Source organism: Triticum dicoccoides, chromosome 7A (genome assembly GCF_002162155.2).
Source record: "Triticum dicoccoides isolate Atlit2015 ecotype Zavitan chromosome 7A, WEW_v2.0, whole genome shotgun sequence".
NCBI lineage: Eukaryota > Viridiplantae > Streptophyta > Magnoliopsida > Poales > Poaceae > Triticum > Triticum dicoccoides.
In genome coordinates, this window is record NC_041392.1 from 397431648 (window position 1) to 397458389 (window position 26742).

Here is a 26742-nt window from a genome sequence, read left to right on the forward strand (position 1 = left end):
GCGAGGGCTCGCCGGCGACGGGCGGCGGCCGGAGGGTGCGGGGTGCGCTGACTGCGCGGATCTGGCCCGCCGTGGCCCGGAGCGGGCCGGAGATGGGCTCGCGGGCCTGGCGGCGATGTGGGGCACGGTGGACACGTGGCGGTGCAGGAGTGGACCGGGCGGGCGGCGTGTCCGGCGGCCGGCGGAAGTGTCCGGCCACGCGGAGGAAGCGATTTTTAGGGTTTCGGGAGAGGGGAACCGCGAATTTCGGAGGGGTGTATTTATAGGCATAGAGGGAGCTAGGAGAGTCCAAATGAGGTGCGGTTTTCGGCCACACGATCATGATCGAATGCTCTAGATAATGGAGAGAGTTTTGGTGGGTTTTGGGCCAAATTGGAAGGGTGTTAGGCCGCAACACACACGAGGCCTTTTCGGTCCCTCTGTTAACCGTTGGAGCATCAAATGAAGTCTAAATGGTACGGAACTTGACAGGCAGTCTACCGGTAGTAACCCAAGGCCGCTTGGCAAGTCTCGGTTGAATCCGGAAATGTTTAACCCCCACACACGAAAGAAAGGTAGAAATGACCACCGGAGGAGAACGGAGCGCTGGAATGCAAAACGGACAACGGGGAAAATGCTCGGATGCATGAGACGAACACGTATGCAAATACAATGCACATGATGACATGATATGAGATGCATGACAACGACAACAACACACGGAGACAAAAACCCGAACCCAAGAAAATAAAATAACTTAGCGCTGGAAACGGCAAGAGTTGGATTACATATTAGGTAAATCATATCCGGGGTGTTACACTACTCCAAGTATTGCCCCAACAAGAAGCCCGACGCCCCGCGCCCCAATGCGCAGAACCTAGGGCAAGGCCGTGGAATGCCACCAAGGAACCAAGCTCCCCACAACCCTCCCAACAATGGCAAGGGTCGTGAATCATGTCACCGCAGAAGAAGCCCAGGAAGACCCGGATGTCGTGCTGGGTACGTTCCTTGTTAACTCAGCACCTGCAACTGTCTTGTTTGATTATGGAGCCACGCATTCATTTGTCACCCATTAGTTTGTATTAAAGAGTGGCATGACCCCTACACCCCTGAATAACCCTATGGTGGTACAAACCCCCGGAGCAGAGATGAGACCCAAGATAGGATGTAAAGGAGTCGGGATTGTCATTAATGGGGTAGACTTCCTAGCAGACCTTATCATCTTAAGATCGCAAGGCTTGGATGTGATCTTAGGAATGGATTGGCTCATCAAGCACCAAGGCTTGTTAGACTGTGCCAACCGGTCAGTCACTATGACCAATGACCAAGGAGTCGAAGTTAAATTTGCCTCCAACCCCTCCTCTGCTCAAGCCAACCAAGTCAACTATCTGACTGAAGTCTGATTGGAGCAAGTGCAGGTGGTATGCGAATACCCTGATGTATTTCCTGATGAGCTACCGGGAATGCCTCCAGACCGAGACATTGAGTTCATCATCGAGCTCATGCCTGGAGCAGGACCCATCTATAAGAAGCCCTATAGAATGGGATCGGAAGAGTTAGCAGAGTTGAAGAAGCAACTGGAAGAGCAGTTGAGGAAGGGATTTATCCGCCCTAGTGCCTCCCCTTGGGGATCACCTGTTCTGTTTGTGGCAAAGAAGGACGGTACCATCTGCTTGTGCATTGACTACCGCTCCCTCAATGAAGTTACAATCAAGAACAAGTATCCACTTCCCAAGATTGAAGATCTGTTTGATCAACTCAATGGGGCCAAGGTGTTCTCCAAGATCGACCTCAGATCTGGGTACTACCCGCTGAAAATCAGACACCAAGATATTCCGAAGACGGCATTTGTAACCAGATATGGCCTGTATGAGTGCACGGTCATGTCCTTTGGATTGACCAATGCCCCAGCTTACTTGATGTATCTCATGAATAAGGTCTTCATGGAATATTTGGACAAGTTTGTCGTTGTCTTCATTGATGACATTCTTGTCTTCTCGAAGACAGAAGAAGAGCATGAGCAACACTTGAGGATGGTCCTAGACAAGCTTCGAGAGCACCAACTGTATGCCAAGTTCAGCAAGTGCGAATTTTGGCTGCATGAGGTTGGATTCTTGAGTCATGTTTTGACCGAAGAAGGATTGTCGGTCGATCCCACTAAGATTGAAGCCGTGACTGAATGGCAATCCGCAAGCATGTGAAGGAAGTAAGAAGCTTCCTCGGACTTGCGGGATATTACCACAAGTTCTTTGAAGGATTCTCAAGCATTGCACGACCCATGACTCAGCTCTTAAAGAAGGATAAGATGTTTGAATGGACGCCGAAGTGCGAAGAAAGCTTCCAGGAGCTGAAGAAGAGATTGACCACCGCCCCAGTTTTGGCCACACCAGATATACACAAGGAATTTGTGATATATTGTGATGCGTCGAGAACCGGACTGGGAGGTGTTCTGATGCAAGAGGGCAGAGTCGTGGCTTACCTTTCGAGGCAATTACGACCTCATGAAGAAAACTATGCTACTCATGACCTCGAGTTGGCAGCTATAGTTCATGCCTTGAAGACATGGCGACTGTCGGTGTCAAAACCGGTGGATCTCGGGTAGTGGGTCACGAACTGTGCATCTAGGCCGGATGGTAAAAGGAGGCAGGGAACACGATGTTTTACCCAGGTTCAGGCCCTCTTGATGGAGGTAAAACCCTAAGTCATGCTTGATTAATATTGATGATATGGGTAGTACAAGAGTAGATCTACCACGAGATCAAGGAGGCTAAACCCTAGAAGCTAGCCTATGGTATGATTGTTGTATATGGAGTTGATTGCCTACGGACTACAACCCTCCGGTTTATATAGACACCGGATAGGGTTAGGGTTACACAGAGTCGGTTACAATGGTAGGAGATCTTGAATATCCGCATCGCCAAGCTTGCCTTCCACGCCAAGGAAAGTCCCATCCGGACACGGGACGAAGTCTTCAATCTTGTATCTTCATAGTCCAGGAGTCCGGCTGAAGGTATAGTCCGGCTACCCGAACAACCCCTAATCCAGGACTCCCTCAGTAGCCCCTGAACCAGGCTTCAATGACGACGAGTCTGGCGTGCAAATTGTCTTCGGCATTGCAAGGCGGGTTCCTCCTCCAAGTCCTTCATAGAAGATTGTAAACACCAAGAGTAGTGTCCGGCTCTGCAAAATAAGCTTCCACATATTGCCATAGAGAGAATAATATTAACACAAATCAAATCTGCTGAAGTATTCCGCAGTGCGTCATCGCACTACAGCCAAGTCCTTTACTCGAATTGTTTTTACTTTTTCACCTCAGCATGTTTTGCGAGGCGGTTTCCTTGGCATGTCTTGTCAAAGTAGAGATCGTGTACCCCCTTTACGGGATTCTCATCAATACGGACGTGGTAAACCAACCGTGCCATTTATCACGGCGCTTGGGAGGCAAGCGAGTTTTACTAGGCTGGTGGGGACGCACAACCACATCCGCCCATATAAGGGGATAAGGATCCACCTTTTTACCTACGCCTTCTTCCTTCTTTGCCTATCCATCTCCTGCGCACTCGAGCTCCAGCGCCCAAGCCCGCACTTCCCACCTCAACCTTCTCCAGCAATGTCCGGAGCGGGAGGCAAGTGGATGGTCTCCTCCGCTACGGAGGGCCAAGTCAAGAAGCTAAGGAAGGTCGGATACCTGTCCAAGGACATCGCGCACCGGCTTCCCGAAAAGGGGCAGCTTCTCCCCATCCCAAGGCCCCATGAGAGGGTAGTATTTCTCCCCCACTTCCTCCGCGGACTGGGTTTTCCACTCCACCCATTTGTCCGGGGGCTCATGTTCTATTACGGCCTGGATTTCCACGATCTGGCCCCGAACTTCATCCTCAACATCTCGGCGTTTATCGTCGTGTGCAAGGCTTTCCTCCGTGTCCGCCCTCATTTCGTCCTCTGGCTCAAGACCTTCAATGTCAAGCCCAAGGTGGTGCGCGGCAGCCAGGCGGAGTGCGGAGGCGCCATGGCGGGCAAGATGGCTAACGTCCTATGGTTCGAGGGCTCTTTTGTGGAGACCCTAAAGGGGTGGCAATCCGGGTGGTTTTACCTCACCGAGCCACGCGATCCGAAATGGACGGCAGCCCCCGAGTTCCGATCCGGACCCCCCACACGGCTTATGTCCTGGAAAGAGACGGGCCTGTCATGGGGTGACGAAAAGGAGGTGACCGGATTGCAAACATGCATCCAGTCCCTGGTGAACAAGCCAATCCGGCTTGTTAATGTAATCCAGGTTATGCTCGTCCGCCGGATCCTCCCGTGCCAACAATGGGATTTTAATCTGTGGGAGTTCGACCCGGCGCAGCACCAAACCCTTAGCAGGCTCTTCGACACGATGTAGGAAGATGCCTGGAAGGTGCTATTTAAGAGCACAGAGGCTCCCGCATCCGCTTCCGAGGACCACGGATACAGCTCGTAGCGTCACGCTAGCGAGGTAAGCTATCTTCACCTTTTACAGGATGTTAAGCTTTCTTCATAGTTTGACTCTATGCGGGATCTAAACTCCCTTACCTTTGACAGGCTAGGCGGGCGATATCCGGACCGATTAACTATCCGGCTTCGCTGCCCGAAGACCCAGCCCCAGCTCTACTAGTGAAGCTACTAGTTCCGGCGCCTTATGTGGTGCCGGAGAAGAAGGCCAAGAAGAAGAAGGCCACGGGGACTCGAAAGAGTGCCCACAACATGGTGGTGTTGGACTCGTCATCCGACGAGTCCGAGACGCCCTCTTGCCGTGAAAACGAGGAGGAGGAAGAAGAAAACTCTCCCCCCAGCGGAGGGAGGAGAGAAGAGGAAGGCCGCCCCAACGGGAGAGGCCGAGGGGTCTAGGAAAAGGAAGACCCCTCCGTCGGACTACTCCCCCGACGCCGAAGAGGGCGGAGAGGAGTGGCCAAACAGGGCCAAGCGTCCGGCGAAATCGTAAGTTCGGATATCAGAGTAACTCATGATGTTCCTTTGTTGCACAACTTTCCCTAATGTCAAACGTAATTATGCAGCCCGCCCCGGGCCGAATTCAACGAATTATCGGGCGGCTCCCTGGACTCATCAGACGTGAACTCAGTTCCGCCCGCTGTCTTCCCCCGCACTGCAGACGACGCCGAAGTGGCGTCGCGACAAGATCTGGGGCAGGAGGAGGTGGTCCTGGAGGATCCGCAAGGCAACTTCCCGGACTCCAGGAGTGAAGGGGATAAGGCCCCCCAGGGCTCCAAGTCCGGCTTTGTGCCGGACACCGCGCCAGAATCTTCCACAGTTCCGGACCACGGTAGGCGGACTCCTTCCCAGAGGAGCAAGCCTTCTGAGCCGGCGGCCTCCGTCCAACCGGAGGTGCCGGACAATCTGCTGGAGGTGCTTGACGGCGCCTCCATCGACGAGGGGCACCATACTATTATGAGTACAGTGATCCAGAAGGTTCAGTCCGCCAAGAGCGGACTGACTGAAGCTTGCGCTAGCCTTCTAACAGGCTTCGAGGTAAGTAAAAATATGTAAAAATATTACCACATAGATAGTAGCCCCTGATGCTCTGTTTGGCATTCGGAAAGAAAAGCCGAATAGAGGATCTATTAAATTTCGTAGGAGTCTAACAAAAAGAGTCAATATGCGTATGCAGGCTTCGTTGCTATCCACCGCCGCACTGACTGCGGAGGTGGGTGTCCTGAAGCAGGATCTCGAGCGGACCGAGCAAGAGCTCGGCCTTGCCAAGCGGCAGCTCGAGGAGAAAGAAGGTAAGAAATACCTTACAGAAAAAGTGCCTATAAAAAGGCGTGATTGCAAAAAAAAAATAACAGGATTGTACTGCTTATTGTAGGTGCCACGACTGAGGTGGCGACCCTTAAGCAGGTGCTTTCTGAGGCCGAAAAGAAAACGGCCGCGGAGCGCACCGAGCGAGACAGACTTGGGGCTCAGGTCGGCGAGGTGCAGCAAGAGCTTCAGGCTCTCATGAAAAAACATGAGAGTTTGGAGCTTGAGTCAAAGGCGTAAGCATCTGAGCTCGCGACGGCCCTTGAGACTGCCAAGTCTGCCAAGGACGAAGCCCAAAAGGCCCTCCAAGAGTTGGAGGAGATGAGGAAGATAGCAGCGAGTAAGGCATTCTTCATGCAAAGCAGAAATATAAAAGTAAACTACTTGTTACTTACCCGAATCCGGAGCTCTCCAGGGGCATTCGCAGATCTTCCCCGCATCCTATCTGATGCCGCTGCATTCTACCGAGCTGAAGAGGGTAGCTCGACGGAGAAGGTGTTCTGGTCTCAGTATTCTGAGGCCGGACACCCTGTGCCTTCGAGCGACCAGCTGAAACAGCTGGTCGAGCTCCACAAGGCGGCCGAACAGGCCATGAAGGGCTTCATAGTTCGGCTGTGGCCCGGAGAGGCCCTGCCTGGGAGCTGTTTCGGGCTGGTGCGGCGGCTGGTGGAGGCCTGTCCGAGGCTCGAGGTCATCAAGCGCTCCGTCTGCATCGAAGGTGCCCGTCGGGCCCTTGCCCGTGCAAAGGTGCACTGGGGTAAGCTGGACGGTGAGAAGCTTGTGAAGGATGGGCCGCCGCCGGGGAAGGAGCATCGCAAGCCCGAGAACTACTACAAGGATGTTCTTGCAGGTGCCCGCCTTGTGGCGGATGAATGTACCAAGGATGTGATTTTTGAATGAACTCGCTCGTGTTTATCCTGTGCGCTGAAAACTTGTTCATATGCGCTAAGCAATGCTTATTGAATTTAAAATATTACTTTCTATGCGGCCGTTTATCAAAAAATTGAGAGATGGCCAGTCGTCGGCTTATGCCCCCATGCCACTAGTGCTGGGGTGTTCGGGATAAACCTGAGCGCTCTTTTTCCCATAGTTGGGTCCTTCGAGGGAGGCGCTCAGCACAACGAACCAGGCAATCGGACTATAATGCTTGAACACTCTCACTTAGCCATAGAACTCTATAATTTTAAATTTCGGCGAAGCCCCTAGTTCGGAAGACCGAGTTCGGGGCGCTTTCCACGCCTTGGCCGGACAAAGCCAGCTCCTCACTCGAAGCGGCATAAGTCTTTAGGGACTCGAAAAACCTCTCGAACAGCGACCGGTCTCTCGCCTCATCATGACAGTCAGTTTTAGCTTTCTCCACTGAGGTGCTTAACCCAGCTGAACCGGGGCACAATTGCAGTGGTTCTCCTAGTGCTACCTTAGCCGATAGAGCGGAACGTAAGGCACCAAAACATAGGAGCCGGGAAAACCCAACTATTGACCTAAATCATGATTCGGAGCCGATGCATATAGTGCTATAAGTTCGGGGTGCTTCACTTGTGAAAGTGTACAGACTTCTCACGCCATAATGTGGGGTACTGAAGCCCCTGGCGTGTTTGCCGTACCATGGTGTACGGGTGCAATCATGTCATTTAATAAACATATATGTGAAAAGAGGATAAGGCAAAAAATAGACAAAAAGCTAAGAATTGTTTATAGAGAGGCTATTTATCAAAGCCAAACGATACAAATAGTGCGGTAAGCAAAAGATATTGGACTATTCAGTATGTCCTGACCAGGGGCAGGCCGCGGAATTGTATTTAAAACAGGTATACCGCTCGTAATAGAGACCACCTGGGAGTTCCATAATGCGGCATGGCTTGTCTGCCTCCCTGGATCTTGCATCGTTTGTGCGGCAGTCGAATTGCCGAACAGGTCGTCCGAAGTATGGAGTCCTGAAAGTAAGAAAAAAATTAAAAAAAGAATCTGGCAGCCCCTAGTACGTTTTAAGCCGTATTTTGGGCGTGCCGTTATTGTGCCCCTTCCCCTGTGCCCATGGTATTTCAAGGGCGTAGTTATGTACGCGAGGTACTGGTTTCGCTATGTCGCGAAAGCTGGGGTTGGGGCCGCATTGCTACGCTTGCTCAGAGTGTGCCAGGCGGTCCTGCTGTGGGTTACTCCAGGCGCGGTTGGCAGTGCCTAGCTTTTTAATTGCCGGACTGGAGAATTGCCTGAGAAGGCTACTTTGTACCTCCGCTGCGAGAGCCGCCGTATGCTCCTCCGTATGGAGGGAGCGTTCGGTGTTTCCGTTGACTGTAATTACTCCTCGGGGGCCTGGCATCTTGAGCTTGAGATATGTGTAGTGCGCCATCGCATGGAACTTTGCGAATGCGGTTCGTCCGAGCAGGGCGTGATAGCCACTGCGAAACGGGACTATATCAAAGATTAACTCTTTGCTTCGGAAATTGTCCGGGGATCCGAAGACCACGTCAAGTGTTACTGAGCATGTACAGTTGGCTTCTACACCTGGTATAACGCCTTTAAAGGTCGTTCTTGTGGGCTTAATCCTTGAGGGATCTATGGCCATTTTCCGCACTGTATCCTGATAAAGCAGGTTTAGGCTACTGCCGCCGTCCATGAGGACTCTTGTGAGATGAAATCTGTCGATGATTGGGTCGAGAACCAATGCGGCGAAGCCGCCATGACGGATGCTAGTGGGATGGTCCCTTCGATCAAAAGTGATCGGGCAGGAGGACCATGGGTTGAACTTTGGGGCGACTGGCTCCATCGCGTATACGTTTCGTAGCGCACGCTTCCACTCCCGCTTGGGGATGTGGGTTCCGTATATCATGTTCATCGTCCGCACTTGTGGGGGAAAGCCCTTCTGTCCATTGTTGTTCGGCGGCTTGGGCTCCTCGTCGTTGCTGTGCAGCCCCTTGTCTCTGTTTTCGGCCCTTAAGTTGCCTGCCTGCTTGAACACCCAACAATCCCTGTTAGTGTGATTGGCTAGCCTTTCGGGGGTGCCATGTATCTGGCACAAGCGATTGAGTATTCGGTCCAAACTGGATGGGCCTTGAGTATTCTTTTTGAATGGATTTTTCCGCTGACCGGATTTATAGCCTTTGAATCCGGCATTGACTGCTGTGTCTTCGTTGCTATCGCTGTTAACGCGGCGTTTTTGCTTATTCCGACGTGTCCTGCCACTTTTGTCCTTGGTATCCGAATTACCAGGGTTCTTTGATAAGTTGTTACTGCGAGCTAGCCAACTGTCTTCTCGGGTCATGAGTGTCATGAGGGCTGTCATGGATTTCGGTTTTTCCTGTCCCAGGTGCCGGGCAAGCCACTCGTCACGGATGTTATGCTTGAAGGCTGCTAGGGCCTCTGTGTCTGGACAGTCGACTATCTGGTTTTTCTTTGTTAGGAACCGTGTCCAGAATTGTCTGGCCGATTCCTCTGGCTACTGAATTATGTGGCTTAAGTCGTCGGCATCCGGCGGTCGCACGTAAGTGCCCTGGAAGTTGTCGAGAAATGTGGCTTCCAGGTCCTCCCAAGAACCGATTGAGTCTGCTGGCAAGCTGTTAAGCCAATGCCGGGCCGGTCCTTTAAGTTTGAGTGGGAGGTATTTGATGGCGTGTAGATCATCGCCGCGTGCCATGTGGATGTGAAGGAGATAATCCTCGATCCATACCGCCGGATCTGTTGTGCCATCGTATGATTCGATGTTTACGGGTTTGAAACCCTCTGGGATTTTATGATCCATTACTTCATTCGTGAAGCATAGCGGGTGTGCGGCGCCTCTGTACTGGGCTATATCACGATGCAGCTCGGAAGATTTATGTCTGTTGTGTTCGGCCCGGCCGGATTTGTTGTATCCGGAGTGAAGATCATTATCACATGCCATAGGGCGCCTGCGCGATCCGTAGATCGATCTTGTTTGTCTTGCCTTATCCTCTAGTATGTCTCGCAGGTCGGGCACATTTTCCTGTGCCTTAGTTGAGCGACGTCGGGGCATGGCTTGGGTGGAGGGCCGAGAGGCCTCTTTCTCGCGGCCGCGAGGTGGCCGATCTGCCATGTCATGCGTTGGTGATGTAGGTGCTTCCTCCTCTGATCGGGGTAGCGGCCTGCGCTTCGGGTAACTCTTGGAGGGGCGTTCGAGTTCATACTCTTCGGCCGCAAGGACTTCAGTCCATCTGTCAGCTGGCAAATCTTGGGCAGCTCTAAGTTGTTGCTGCTTTTTCTTGAGGCTGCTTGCCGTGGCTAAAAGCCTGCGTTTAAAACGCTCTTGTTTGGCGGGGTCTTATGGTATGACGAATTCGTCGTCATCGAGGCTTGCCTCGTCTTCGGAGGGAGGCATATAGTTATCATCCTCGACCTCTCGGTCTGCCACTCTCTCATGAGGGCTGGCTTCTCCATCTTCCTGTGCCGAATCTTGCTGAGGTGGGTGTTCTTCGGCGCTATCCGGGGTACTATTATCTCCCATGCCGGAATCACCGTTTTTGCTTTGGCGGGATTTAGAGTGGCGCCGCTCACGCCGGCGCTTTGGCTGTTTCTTGGGGGCGTCATCCCCCACTGTTCCATCGCCATCTCCATCTTTTCGAGTATCCACCATATATATGTCATATGACGAGGTGGCCTTCCAGCGCCCTACATGTGATGGTTCCTGTTCGTCTCCTACATCGTCGTCCATGCCGTCGATGTTTTCGGAGCTGAAGTCAAGCATGTCGGTTAGATCGTCGACAGTGGCTACAAAGTGGGTGGTGGGTGGGCTTTGAATTTCCTCATCGCCCGTATCCCACCCTCGCTGACCGTAGTCCGGCCAGGGCTCTCTTGATAAAGAGAGAGACTTAAGAGAATTCAGAATGTCGCCAAAAGGCGAACGCTGAAAGATGTCTACGGCGGTGAACTCCATTATCGGCACCCAATCGGATTCGATTGGCAGAGGCGTGGGGGGTTCGGAGTCCGGGAAGGAGTCGGGATCCTCATAGTCACGGGTCGTGCAGAGTGCGGGGCTAGTGTTCAGCTCGATCGCTTTTGGGATCGCAGCCCCCGAGGTGACGTCCAACCGCTCATCCTCGATTGGCGCAGTAGGCTCCGAGTTAGGGGTCGGAACCGATGCATGTGCGGCCTCTAGGACACTTTCCGGGGGCAGAGCTAGATCATGCCTCTCGAGATAGTGCGGCGTGCTTGGCCGTGGCTCGAGTCCGTCGAAGATCAAGTCTCCGCGGATGTCAGCCGTGTAGTTTAAGCTTCCAAACCTGACTTGATGGCCAGGGGCGTAGCTTTCGATCTGCTCCAGGTGGCCGAGCGAATTGGCCCGCAGAGCGAAGCCGCCGAAGACGAAGATTTGTCCGGGGAGCAAAGTCTCACCTTGTACCGCATCATTGTTGATGATCAAAGGAGCCATCGGGCCTAAAGGCAACGACACAGAGGAACTCTCAATGAAAGCACCAATGTCGGTGTCAAAACCGGCGGATCTCGGGTAGTGGGTCCCGAACTGTGCATCTAGGCCGGATGGTAACAGGAGGCAGGGAACACGATGTTTTACCCAGGTTCGGGCCCTCTTGATGGAGGTAAAACCCTACGTCCTGCTTGATTAATATTGATGATATGGGTAGTACAAGAGTAGATCTACCACGAGATCAAGGAGGCTAAACCCTAGAAGCTAGCCTATGGTATGATTGTTGTATATGGAGTTGATTGCCTACGGACTACAACCCTCCGGTTTATATAGACACCGGATAGGGTTAGGGTTACACAGAATCGGTTACAATGGTAGGAGATCTTGAATATCCGCATCGCCAAGCTTGCCTTCCATGCCAAGGAAAGTCTCATCCGGACACAGGACGAAGTCTTCAATCTTGTATCTTCATAGTCCAGGAGTCGGGCTAAGGTATAGTCCGGCTACCCGAACACCCCCTAATCCAGGACTCCCTCAGCGACATTACCTCCTAGGGAAGCGGTGTGAGATATACACGGATCACAAAAGTCTAAAGTATATTTTCACTAAGAAGAAATTGAACATGAGGCAAAGAAGATGGCTAGAGTTGATCAAGGATTATGACCTTAGTGTTCAATACCACCCTGGAAAGGCTAATGTGGTAGCATATGCATTAAGCAGGAAGGCTTGTTCCTTGAATGCTATGCTTAAGGACAGGCTACCCGCCTTGTATGAAGAACTTGAAAGCTTCGGGTTGGAACTGGTTGCACCAGGATTCTTGGCCAACCTCGAAGTTAGGCCTACCTTGATAGATGATGTTAAGGAAGCTCAGAAGGGACACAAAAGTATTGAAGGCATCAAGAGGGAGATCACGGCAGGCAAGGCCCCAGGATTCTTAGAGGATGAGCAAGGAATTGTGTGGTTTGGGAATCGCATTTGCGTACCCAACAAGATTGAGCTCAAGGATTTTATCTTGCAAGATGCTCATGACACCCCGTATTCCATCCACCCTGGAGGAACCAAGATGTATCAAGACCTAAAGGAAAGATTCTGGTGGCATGGCATGAAGAGAGAGATAGCCACTTTCGTCGCTAAGTGTGACATATGCCAAAGGGTCACAGCTGAACATCAGTGACCCGCTGGATTGTTACAACCTCTCAAGGTGACTGAATGGAAATGGGATAAAGTCGGAATGGACTTCATCACTGGATTACCCAGGTCAAATAAGGGACATGACTCCATCTGGGTCATAGTCGACCATTTGACCAAAGTAGCCCATTTCATTCCTGTCAAAATGACTTACAAGGGAAACCAGCTAGCCAGCCTCTACATCAACAGAATCGTAAGCCTTCATGGTGTTACCAAGGAGATTGTGTCAGACCGAGGAACTCAATTTACCTCTAGATTCTGGAAGAAGTTCCAAGAGGCCATGGGGACCAAGTTGTCCTACAGCACTGCTTTCCACCCATAGACCGAAGGTCAGACAGAATTAATAAATCGGATACTCGAAGACATGCTCTGAGCCTGTGTCTCAGCATATGGAGCTAGGTGGGAAGATTGCCTCCCTTTTGCCGAGTTCTCCTACAACAACAGTTATCAGTCAAGCCTCCAGATTGCACCATTTGAGGTGTTGTACGGACGCAAGTGTCGCACACCCCTCAATTGGTCAGAGACCGGAGAAGGACTAGTCTTTGGGCTCGATATCCTCTGTGAAGCAGAAGTGCAAGTCCAGCTTGTCAGAGAGCGTTTGAAGACTACCAAGTCAAGGCAGAAGAGCTACGCTGACTCACGTCGGAGAGACATGACCTTCCGAGTTGGAGACCATGTCTATCTCCGGGTCACACCTCTCAAGGGAACCTAGCACTTCCATGTCAAAGGAAAACTCGCACCAAGATACATCGGCCCCTTCGAGATCACTGAACGGCGAGGAGAAGTGGCTTACCAGTTGGAACTGCCACCTGAACTATTCGATGTGCACAACGTATTCCACGTGTCTCAACTCCAGTAGTGTCTCCAAGTTCCAGACAAACCTGACCTTTACAAGGACGTCGATCACCAAGCCATTGACCTTCAGCTCGATTTGACCTACCGCGAGAGACCCATCTGCATTTTGGACGAGGATGAACGACGCACTCGAAGCCGCACCATCAAGTAGTTCAAGGTCCAGTGGAGCAACCACACTGAAGCAGAAGCAACCTGGGAACGTGAAGACTACCTTAGATCTGAGTTTCCGTATCTCTTTAAAGCCTAGTTTAGGAATCTCGGGGGTGAGATTCTTGTAAGGGCGGTAGGTCTGTCACACCCTGCATTTTGTAACATGTCATTTGCATTAATAAAGCATGAAAATTTGGACCAACAAAAACTTTTGCATTATTTGGCTTTTATTTTGGGGTTGGATTTCTCGGTGTGGTTTTTCAAGTGCTCTTGAAAGTCAACTACTCCACCTTCTGTACTTCATCTCCTTGCCCCAAACTTCTGCCCAATTATCATGTCATATGTATAGTGCAATATAGTATTTTCTTACAAAAATAATTTGGCTAAATAGTATTTTAAAAAAATTAGTTTTCCAAAAACCCCTGGATTGAGGTTTGCACTGCAAGTACCTGATTTGGGGTATGAAAAATATTTCAAAGAGTATATTTGAAACCTATTAGATATAGGATTCCCATAAACCACAAAAAGATAATTTTAAAAGTTATTTTACTATTTTATTTAAAAGCTTTTTCTTAAGGCCGGAAATGGTCTTTAATAGGGAAAAATTATTTTATTGTTTTAAAAATATTTGAGAAAAATCAGGGAAACTCAGTGGGCATATATTTCCCATATATAAGAGTTTCAACATATGGTCATGATCAAAATATTGGAAAAAACCTCCCAAAACCATTTCTGCCCATTTCAAGGATTTGAAATATTTCTACAGGAAATATTTTCATAAAAATCCAAGGAAAATCCAGCAAGTCACAAATGCATATTGTTATCACCATGCAAAGCCTCATGTCAATTAAGGTCATTTTGGTTCACCAAAAAGCCCCAAAACCCTCTCTGACCAGAATCAAATTTGAACAAGTTTGTACTACTAACTTTCTCTCCTTGAACCCTACTTTTGTGGGCATGTTCATATGACCAAATGAGGCCACTACACCAACTGGTGCATGAAGGAGAAGTGATTTTCTCAACTAGATCTACACAAGTTCATTTCTGCTAATTTCTAGGGTTTGCCAAAGCTTCATTAGCAAACTCTTCAAAATGAGCTCATCTTCCTTTTTTCCCTGTCATTTTGTCATGACAAACACCCCTGCCAAGTGCCACAAGAAGTAAATTAGTGCAAGTACCCCAAAACCATATCAAACACCTTCTGCATGTTAACTAAAAACCATGTTTGGGGCTCTTCCACTAATCTCCATGAGCTCCACTCTTTACCACAACCCCTCCTAGTCCCCTTCACCTCCAGTAACAATGGCAAATCCACAGTTCAATTATTGGATGGGTAAAACCCCACTTTCTCTCTCTGGACAGCCCATTTCTCCCTCTTCTTCTACCTCTCTCCTCTCCTACTGGCCACCCAGGGCATCCAAGGCCATCTCCTCCTTCTTTACTCCTCCCTAGAGCCACCAGACACCTTTGGCCATGTCCACACTGCATAGAAAAAGGCCATGCCGGCCATTTGGGCGCTCTGGAGCGCGCTACAGTGCACTCCCACACTGTAGCCGCCCCCTTCCAACCGCCTCCGGCCACCTCGAGCCTCCCCAGCACGCCCGACGATGCGCCTCGGCGTCCACGGCACGCTAAACCCTGGTCCCCTCTTCCTTCTTCCTTCTCTCGCCCCAGCTCACACGCGCGACGACCGCCCGAGCACACCAGTGAGCGTGCTGTGCGGTGCCTCTGGCCCCCTGCTCCCTCTCTCTCTTCTTTCCCTCACTCTGGATCAAACCCACGATAACCTCAGACACGCCCACGCGCACCCCTGTGACCCACAGCAACGGCAACAACCTCGCCGGCGCACGGGTCTACAGTGAGCCGTGGCTCACCTACTTAAAGGCCTCCCCGAGCCTCTCACTCACCACCACTCGCTCCTACCTACTCCAAATAGGCCCCTTGTGACCTCCACTCTCCTCTAGGAGCACCCGAGCTCGAGATCGAGCTCGAGCTCCACCGCCTCGGGTCGTCGCTGATCTCGGGGTACGGGCTCTCTCCGCCCCTTCTCTCTCTCGATCTGGACCCGCCACACCTCCCTGACCATTCCCCCTCTGTTTCCCCTCTCTTTTGCAGCCGGAATCGACCGGGGCAAGCACCTCCCGAAGCTCTGCCGTCGGCTTCCTCGTCGCCGGCGAACCCCTGCACCCCGGCGACCACCTCCACCTCCACCCGAACGGCGACTCCGCCCTGAGCACGCCAGTGCCCTCAGATCGCCTCGCCGTTGACCACAGTGGCGCCGGTGAGCTCGCCGCTCTCTCTGACCCAAGGTTGACGACGACGGCCGTGGGGCCCGTCCATCAGCCTCGCGTCCTGACGTGTGGGTCCCACATGTCAGGTTTAAAACACACGTGCGCGCGTACCGGTTCGCTGCGTCGGCTGGAGGCGTATTTCCCAAATACGCCTTCGACGTGGCAGCCTTGCGCGGGATGGATTCCCCCTGGGCCTGCTGCACTGTGGCCGAATAGGCCCAGTTGCACAGTGGCCTTTTTCCTTTTCTTTTTCTGTAACTTTTCCAAAAATTCCACTCGATTAAATATTCATCCAAATGAAATAATTCCAACTCCCATATTTTTCTAAAAACCCCACCTATTTAATGGTATAATTTTCACTCATGTCCAAACAACTTTTATGTATTGTTCATATTCAAATTCAAATTTGAATACATTTAAACCCCTCTAAAAATCCATTTCTTCTATTCTGCTACTCCAAAACCAAAACTAGGAATTTTCCCCTTCTTAGTTTTCAACCTAGTATTTAACAAAAATGAGTTGGCATTTTTCTGAGCACTTTGGTTTTTCTGTTTTATTATTACCTTATTTTTCTCGTTATTATTTGCGACGATAGATTGCGTTGCCGACGAAGGAGTTGGACCAGAAGACTTTGAAGACCCAGAAGACTTTGCTGAGCTAGGCAAGCAGCCCTTTGATCATGTCTATGAAACCCTTTTTATGCATGTCATATAGCACTTTATTAGTGTTGCATCAGAATCATGATGAGATGGTAACCACTTTGATGGGTTGCCTCTATTACTTCCTCGTTGATACTTGCATTGTGCATGACCCTACCTCCTTATGAGGGTTATGCTGGTGGGAGTAGATAGGATGCTAAAGTAGTGCTACACAAAAAGGGACGGGAATATGCATGGTGATGGAGACAAAGTATTTTCAAAAGACTTTTCGAAAAAACCCATCGGGTGCCACTTATGCCCGGGGGAGATGATGAGTTGGGTAACCACTTGATGACGAAGTGGTGTACCGAGGCAAGTGTGTGTGTTGTTTTTCAAAACGGATTGGTTTAAGTTGTGACCGTTATTCCAACCTTAAATGTGCAACCACTCTACCTTTGTATGGGAAAGGGCATTATTGATTACCTAGGCCGATACTAGCTTGGAGCCCGCATTACTAGTGACGGGAGAGTTGTTGGTGCGCTCTCTCGGGACGGGGTTGTGCCAGGTAGGGCGGCCATGACTGTTTTCATAGGGCACCAAATACACCGTTGTGTCCCCTCTCGGATGTTATGATCTCGAGTGAGTCTCGTATGATGTACATCGTGAGGATACAGAACAACGAGTGGACTCCATGTTAGTGTCGTCTAGGGAAAGATAGTGATCGGGTGCTTACCCCGGGTAGTTGAGGTACCGCGGGTCGTGGATGACACGGAGTTCCCTGGATCTTGTGCGTAAAGTGTGCAACCTCTGCAGAGTGTAAAACTATTCGAATAACCGTGTCCACGGTCAAGGACAGTTGGGTAACCGCTCTTGGGCTACGTCCACTTGTTTACAAACCAGTGTGTGTGGGAAGTACTTCTTGGGTCAAGTCAAAGGACTTGACATGAATGAGTTGGGTTGGAGCCCTCTCCCTTTATGTTGATATCTGTAACCAGCCCCTATGGTTACTTGAATCCATGTGATGCATGGTTTACCAGTTATTGAACATGTCATAACACGACAAAATCAGCTTTCTACAAAAATTTACCTATGTCATGCATTGTTGTATCTTGAGCCAAAACATGGGTTGCTTGCGAGTACATTCAAAGTACTCATTGGCTTGCCACTGGTTATTTAATTGGCTAGGCATGGAAGAACCGGAGTTTGAAGAAGAGTCCTTTGGAGACGAACATGCGAGCTAGGACATTTCCCATTCAAAATGCCTGTAGGGTTAAGGCAGATGGCATGGGCTCTACTCATCGACGAAGATTTCCGTTGCTTGTGTTTCATTTGATGTTCAGCCCTTAAGGGTTTATCAACGTAAGACTTGACCATAATGGTCATAATTTGTGTAAGACGGTATGTATGGATGTAAGACTCTTGCTATTCAGCTTCTGTGTGTTCAGTGAGCATTGATCTCTGGGATCACTGTACACGTGCATTCGGTGATCACGACTTATGAGTCGGGGTCCCCACAGTGCAAAGAAAGAACCGCTAAGATGCGTGCTAAAAAAGATTGGTTTGTAAAGACGTGTTCTTCTAGTTTCCATGAAAATAATGATGAAGATCTTAAAGTGATTGATGTGACTCCTATTGAATATTTGTTTTCCAATATAAATCTTAATAAAGATGGGACTGGAGGTGAGTCAACTTTAGTTAAAAGGTGTCCCAATGATTCAGAGTTTTTAGATCTTGATGAAAAAATTAATAAAAGTGGGATAGGAGAGGTCAAAACTTTAAGTAGCAATGAACCAACTCTTTTGGATTTCAAGGAATTAAATTATGATAATTTTTATTTAATAGATTGTATTTCCTTGTTGCAATCCATGTTGAATTCTCCTCATGCTTATAATCAAAACAAAGCTAATTTTACTAAACATATCGTTGATGCTATGATGCAATCTTTTGAAGAAAAGCTTGAATTGGAAGTTTCTATCCCTAGAAAACTTTATGATGAGTGGGAACCTACTATTAAGATTAAGATTAAAGATTATGAGTGTCGTGCTTTGTGTGATTTGGGTGCTAGCGTTTCCGCGATTCCAAAAACTTTATGTGATGTGTTGGGTTTTCGTGAATTTGGTGATTGTTCTTTAAATTTGCATCTTGTGGATTCCACTATTAAGAAACCTATGGGAAGGATTAATGATGTACTTATTGTTTCAAATAGGAATTATGTGCCCATAGATTTCATTGTTTTTTATATAGATTGCAATCCTACATGTCCTATTATTCTTGGTAGACCTTTCCTTAGAAGGATTGTTGGAATTATTGATATGAAAGAAGTAAACATTGGATTTCAATTTCCATTAAGGAAAGGCATGGAACACTTTCCAAGAAAGAAAATGAAATTGCCTTATGAATCTATTATGAGAGCCACTTATGGATTGCATACCAAAGATGACAATACCTAGATCTATTCGTGTTTTAGGCCTAGCTAAGGGCGTTAAACAATAGCGCTAGTTGGGAGGCAACCCACTTTTCTTTTTATTTTTTTCTTTTTAGGTTTTGTTTTGCATTAAATAATTCATCTAGCCTCTGGTTAGATGTGGTTTTGTGTTTAATTAGTGTTTGTGCCAAGTAAGACCTTTGGGATAGCTTACGGTGATAGTTGATTTGATCTTGCTGAAAAATAGAAACTTTTGCGCTCAGGAAAACAATTCTGATTTTTAATAGAAGCGTGAAAAAATACTGATTATTTTTGCAGAAGATGAATAAACAAATTTCTTAGGTTGTCATAACTTTTCAGAACTTTTGGAGTTACATAAGTATTAAAAATATCCAGATTGTTATATACTGTTTTGTTTTTGACAGATTCTGTTTTCTATGTGTTGTTTGCTTATTTTGATGAATCTATGGCTAGTATCGGGGGTATGAAGCATGGAAAAGTTGGAATACAGTAGATATTACACCAATATAAATAAAGAATGAGTACACAACAGTACCAAAAGTGGTGATTTATTTTCTTATACTAACGGAGCTTATGAGATTTTTCGTTGAGTTTTGTGTTGTGAAGTTTTCAAGTTTTGGGTAAGGATTTGATTTACTATGGAATAAGGATTGGCAAGAGCCTAATATTGGGGGTGCCCAAGGCACACCAAGGTAATATTCAAGTACAACCAAGAGCCTAAGCTTGGGGATGCCCTGGAAGGCATCCCCTCTTTCGTCTTCTTCTATCGGTAACTTTACTTGAGGCTATATTTTTATTCACCACATGATATGTGTTTTGCTTGGAGCGTCTTGTATGATTTGAGTCTTTGATTTTTAGTTTGCCACAATCATCCTTGTTGTACACACCTTTTGAGAGAGACATGCATGAATCGTGATTTATTAGAATACTCTATGTGCTTCACTTATATCTTTTAAGCTAGGCAATTTTGCTCTAGTGCTTCACTTATATCTTTTTAGAGCATGGCGGTGGCTTTATTTTATAGAAATTAATGAACTCTCACTTATATTATTTTGAGAGTCTTTAAACAGCATGGTAATTTGCTTTGGTTATAAATTAAGTCCTAATATGATAGGCATCCAAGAGGGATATAATAAAAACTTTCATATAAAGTGCATTGAATACTATGAGAAGATTGATTCCTTATGATTGTTTTGAGATATGAAGGTGATGATATTAGAGTCATGCTTGTAAGTAGTTGTGAATTTGAGAAATACTTGTGTTAAAGTTTGTGATTCCCGTAGCATGCACGTATGGTGAGCCGTTATGTGATGAAGTCGGAGCATGATTTATTTATTGATTGTCTTCCTTATGAGTGGCGGTCGGGGACGAGCGATGGTCTTTTCCTACCAATCTATCCCCCTAGGAGCATGCAAGTAGTAATTTGTTTCGATAACTAATAGATTTTTGCAATAATTATGTGAGTTCTTTATGACTAATATTGAGTCCATGGATTATACGCACTCTCACCCTTCCACCATTGCTAGCCTCTCTAGTACCGCGCAACTTTTGTCGGTACCATAAACACACCATATACCTTCCTCAAAACAGCCACCATACCTACCTATTATGGCATTTCCACAACCATTCCGAGATATACCGCCGTGCAACTTTCTAGCGTTCCGTTTATTATGACACGCACTAGTACGCGTCGGTGCTATACAATCGGTTTTTAACCCCTTTCCACGACGGCATTTGGAACCATCGCCTAGTGAGTGATGGCGATAGGGGGGTCCTTCCCACACGACCCAGAAACCATCGGGGATATGGCCCTCCTGGCACACACGCTCAGCAAAATGAGTTCGTGTGCGACCGGCTAGCACTCAAATACGGAAATATGTACATTAGAGCTGAAAAATACAATTATAAAGGTGAATTTGTTTCCGGTCGCAAGTACGTCCCACATAGTCAGTCCCCGCTAAACGTTTCTGTTCGTATGTACATCCCACATAGTTTCTCCAAGGAAAACGTTTCCGTTCATAGGTACATCACTCATAATATTTCCCGTTAAATCATTTGTGATAGCGTTGCCATTGCACACGATATTAACAAATTTATCGTTTGCGTTATTGAATGCATCACACACGGTCCGTAGAAGAAACTATGTGAAAAAACTGTGTGGCACATGATATTAAAAATTTGCGCAAGGTGGCCTAACGCAAATAGTTTTCAAGAGAAAGTCGTGTGTGATTATTCATTGTTCCAACACGGTTTATTCCTAGAAACTATGTGTGTACCCTGAGGTCATCGCCCACGGTATTTTTTCAATAATCATTTGCAATAGCAAAACCCAATTCGAAGGCTAATTCACCATTAGCAGGCTAATTGCCTTATTATTAATAATCCATTTATTAATCTAATTGACATTCATATTAAGCACATAATATATTTCATTTCCATATTAAGGACGTAGAATTTCATAATTGAAATACATCAGAGTACAACATGATATAGCTTCAGCACTCAGCTACCCCATTACACAACTGCACCAGCACCAAGTTTCACATGCAACATGTAGAACCTTTCCAAATTAGCATCATAGACGGTATATAGACATATGCATCTCATCTAGAGAACTGCTCAAGCGGAAGGTGAATATTGAGCCTTCATTCATGTTGAAGGTCTTTGCAACTTTAGGCCAGTGCCTGTGGATGATTGAGCATCCGTCCTTCATCCTCTTCAGGAACACTTCAATATTGAACCATGGGTGTTGTATGAAAACCTTCTTCGCCTCCTGGCCATAGAGGTGGTTTGAGAGGTAATCATGAGTGAATTGCTTTGGAAAGGCCTGAAAACAAGGGTGTGCATAAATATCTTCACTATATTGGAAATGGGGCAAAGGAATTAAAAAAGGCAAGGTATAATAGTTAGTACCATCTTGTAGTGAACTGATGTCTTCTTCATTGTGCAGACAATGATCTTGTTGTTTTTTGTCGCTAATTTCTTTATCCTAACAATCTTTCTGAGTTTCTTGATTTGATTGATATTCATGGACAACTCATTTCCCCATATGCAAAAAGAGTCGAACAGTGGGTCAAAACCTCTGACAGCAGGACCTACATGGGCAAAACCAAATTGTTAAAAAACTAAATATTAGAATGGTTCCTGCAATTGCACAATAATGTGCTTTTAGACAACGGACCATGCACGTGCTAACCTCAATTGTAAACCTCAATGCTTCCCATTGTTTCCCTGCAACACATATACGGTAGTTAGTCATCAGGTTGAGTAAGGGTTCGCATGCTATCAGTAAAATATGTTGATGAAAAATAAGCACATTGCAGATTCATGAGATTAATTCAAGCCGCATGGAAAACCCATTTATCCAAACCAATCATGATTAAGAACTAGGAAATATAGCACTTGTATATGTTTATCATGTATTAAGGGCAGCCAAATTCGATTTATTCCTCACATGCACGACATCGCTTTGCAGAATTGAACCAAGTAGTTAATCAAACACCACAACAAATGAACCAAACATTAACTAAGCACCACATTTATTTCTCACATGGAAGACAATACAAAATTGCAGCCTGAAGAATTGAACATGACATTTGCAGAAATGAACCAAACAGTTAACTGAAGACGACAACTAATTAACAAAACAGTTAATATGTGAGCACCACACTGCATGACATATAGAAGAACATATACAGTAGAGCAACAGATTGCATGGTAAAATTAGATAGCAAAATTCACTAGAAGTTCTGAAGGAAAGGCAAGAGCAACACACGCAACGGGTAAACCGAGCATGCTTAACCGGCGTAGCTAGCAAATGGCAAGGTGCTCCTCCAAGATCTGGGGGGTCGGCACATATGGCAGCCATCGCGACCTCATCTGCGCGTGCGGCCGCGATTTGCTTCTCCGCTGCCAAATGATCCTTGAGATCCTGGCTATACTACATGCACCATGGCTTAGGGAGGCTCTTATTTGGTGGAGGGGTCGGTGATTTGGGTGGAAGGTGTCGCGCTCGCGCCGGAGGTCAGGGCATGTGGGATGTGGAAGGAGGAGAAGGATGGGGGTCGGGTGTGGATTACCTGCATGGATAGACGAGGTCAAGCAGCGTGAAGGAGGGTCGCCGGCGAGGAGGCGGCGCTGCAAGCAAGGAGTCAAGGTTTCAACTTGGAAAGGAAGGCGGAAACAGGGGAAATGTGGCTTTTGGTAAGGGGAGGGGCGGGGAGGTAGATATTTCTGCGGAAGCCGAAAATTTGGAATCGCTTCAGCGAAAAAACTGGCGCGCAAAGTGTCATCAGACACGGTCCTTTATTCAGAACTGTGTACAATATGTGAACATCACAAAAGATTCGGATAGCTTAACCCGTGTGTGATGAGTTTGAACATCAAAAATTTTTGTTCGAATTTCCATGGTTAAAGTGGTCATCCACGTCATTGCATGATTTGGGTACACAAAGGAGACTACAACACACCCACACTTCTAAATCGAGCAAGTTTAGCAATTAAACAGAGCTAGCTGACCTAAACATTACTCTAACAAATTAAAGACCGGCGCTATTAACTAAACAAAACAAAGAGTACTACTACGGCTAGTGCTCGTCGATCTCCACCGCCGCCTCCATGTCCAGCTCGCGCCTGACGGTGTCCTTGGGAAGGGGCTCCATGGCATCCATCACACCATACTCGGCAAGCATCTTGCCATCCGCGTCCACCATCTCTTTGGAAAAGGCCGCCACGAGCTGGGCATGGGCGTCCATGATCTGGGCTTGGACGGGCTCCGTCGTCGCAAGGTATGCAGCGGAGGAACGGACGGCTGCTCGAATGCTCTCGACGATTGCTGGCTCTTTGGCCGTGGGTTGCCTACCGTTGTCGGAGAAGCTTCGTTCAATTTGTGCGGTGACCACCAGGAGCTGGGAGTGGGCGGCCTCGACATGGTCGTGGGCGGCGTCCATCAGGGCTAAGGTCGCCGCTATGGAATGGACAGCTATTGTGCCGCTCTCGCTAGTTGCTATCCCCGAGGCAGATGTTGATGCAGCCACCTGAGAAGCAACATCGGTTGTTTGGGCTACCTTGGCTGCCTGGTCGCAGATTGCGGCCGCGCTCATGCACCTTGTTAGCATGCGCATGGCGGCTGCGCTCTCGCCGGAGTGGGCCACCGAAGTTGCCCTCACGACGCGGGTCCACGTGCCCATCTTTCACAGGCGATGATTGAACAGTGAAATGATATTTGGGGAGAGATCTAGTGTGCTTGATACACTGACTGTGGACTGTAGCCGACACACCTTCTCACGTAAGCCATACGCATACTATACAACGACGGTGCTCTAGGATATTTTGTGCTGCATCTCACACGGTTGGTGATAATAAACTGTGTGCGATCTACTTGATTTTTCATCTTGATTTGAATTACATAATGGGGACACAGAAGCAATGGATGGTGTTTGAATTGCTAGACCTTTTATCTGCAGTGAACATGCAACTATATGTGTGTCATAAAAGAATTGGAATTATTCAGGGTTCGTTTGACATTTTATACATTAAATTGGTTTTCTAGCCATTTCACGTGCACAATTCAAAATTAAACTACATGCACATGCTCCGGTGCACCAACATGGGATGTAAAATCATATATGTGTCCATGGGTTTATGCTTACGTCTCATGCAAGGAATGGGGATGAAATTCGAACACCACGGCACCGTGGCTCTTCGGCAAACGTCGACGTACTTGCTTTTGTAATTCTAGTAAATCCAAAATTCGTCCGAAATTCATGAAACTTGGCATTCTATCATGGAATGGTATCAACATGCCGTGGTAATTTTTTTGTCCAATTTGGGGCAGGTTTGGGTATATGCTTCTCACAAACCAGAGCTTCTCACAACAAGCCTGATGGTTTCGGTAGGGAACGTTTCACCTTTCTGGACGAAATGATATACATTGCCTCTTCTTGATTTCAATTTTTTTTCCTAGTGTCAACATAGAACAACAGGAGTGTTGTATTAATTTTTGGGATTTTTCGGGGTTCATTTGGACATTTTTATGCATTAATTGAGTTTTCAATGCATTTTGCATAATTCAAATTTGAACTACATGCAGATGCTGTAATGCATATAAATTGGTTGAAAATTCAAATATGTGTTCTTGGTTGCATGCTTAGGTCCCATGTAAGAAATGGGAATGAATGTCAAGCACCCTGCCACCGTCACTCGGCCGCAAACATTGAGAGACCTAGTTCTTAAATTCTAGTAACTGCAAAACTCGTCTGAAATTCATGAAACTTGGCATGCTATCATGGAGCGGCATGAACATGTCGTGGTAAAATTTGTGTCCCATTTGGGGCTGGTTTGGGTATATGCTTCTCACAAACCAGATCTTCTCACAACAATCATGATGGTTTCGTAGGGAACGTCCCACCTTTGGGGACGAAACAATCTCCATTGCCTCTTATTGCTTACAAAAAATTTCTCGCATCAACATAGAACAACAAGAGTGTTGTGTAAATTTTTGTGATTTTTCGGGGTTCGTTTGGACATTTTTATGCACTAATTGGGTTTTCAATGCATTTTTGTGCATAATTCAAATTTCAACTGCATGCACATGCTCCAATGCATATAAATTGGTTGAAAAATCAAATGTGTCCTAGGGTGCATGCTTAGGTCCCATGCAAGAAATGGGAATGAATTTCAAACACCAGGGCACCGATGATTGCTCGCAAAACTTTGAGATACCTAGTTTTTAAATTCTAGTAAATCCAAAACTGGTCTGAAATTCATGAAACTTGGCATGCTATCATGGAGTGGCATCAACATGTCGTGTTAAAATTTTTGTCCCATTTGGGGCAGGTTTGGGTATATGCCTCTCACAAACCAGAGCTTCTCATAACAAGCATGATGGTTTGGATAGGGAACGTCCCACAGTTGGGGACAAGACGATATCCATTGCCTCTTATTGCTTTCAAAATGCACATGCTCCAGTGCATATAAATTGGTTGAAAAATCAAATCTATGTCCTTGGGTTCATTGCCGGAAAAATGTTGAGTTACCTGGTTTCTTATATAGTAAATCCAAAACTCGTTTGAAACTCATGAACTTGGCATGCTATCATGGAGCGACATCAACATGCCGTGGTAAAATTTGTGTCCCATTTGGGGCAGGTTTGGGTATATGTTTCTCACAAACCAGGGCTTCTGACAACAAGCATGATGGTTTCGGTAGGGAACATGCCACCTTTGGGGATGAAACGATATCCATTGCCTCTTATTGCTTTCAAAAAATTTCTCGTGTCAACATAGAACAACAGGAGAGTTGTGTCAATTTTTGTGATTTTTTGGTGTTCGTTTGGACATTTTTATGCATTAACTGAGTTTTCAATGCATTTATGTGCATAAGTCAAATTTGAACTACATGCACATGCTCCAGTGCATATAAATTGGTTGAAAAAACAAATATGTGTCCTAGGGTGCATGCTTAGGTCCCATGCAAGAAATGGGAATGAATTTCAAACACCGGGCACCGTTGATTGCCGGCAAAACATTGAGATACCTGGTTTTTAAATTCTAGTAAATCCATAACTCATCTGAAATTCATGAAACTTGGCATGCTATCATGGAGCGGCATCAACATGCTGTAGTAAAAATTTTGTCCCATTTGGGGCAGGTTTGGGTATATGCTTCTCACAAACCAGAGCTTCTCACAACAAGCATGATGGTTTCGGTACGGAATGTCTCACCTTTGGGGATGAAACGATATCCATTGCCTCTTATTGCTTTCAATTTTTTCGCGTGTCAACATAGAACAAAATGAGTGTTGTGTCAATGTTTTTGATTTTTCGGGGTTCGTTTGGACATTTTTATGCATTAACTGAGTTTTTAATGCATTTATGTGCATAATTCAAATTTGAACTACATGCACATGCTCCAGTGCATATAAATTGGTAGAAAAATCAAATATGTGTACTTGGGTGCATGCTTAGGTCCCATGCATGAAATGGGAATGAATTTCAAACACCAGGGCACCGTTGATTGCCGGCAAAAGGTTGAGATACTTTAT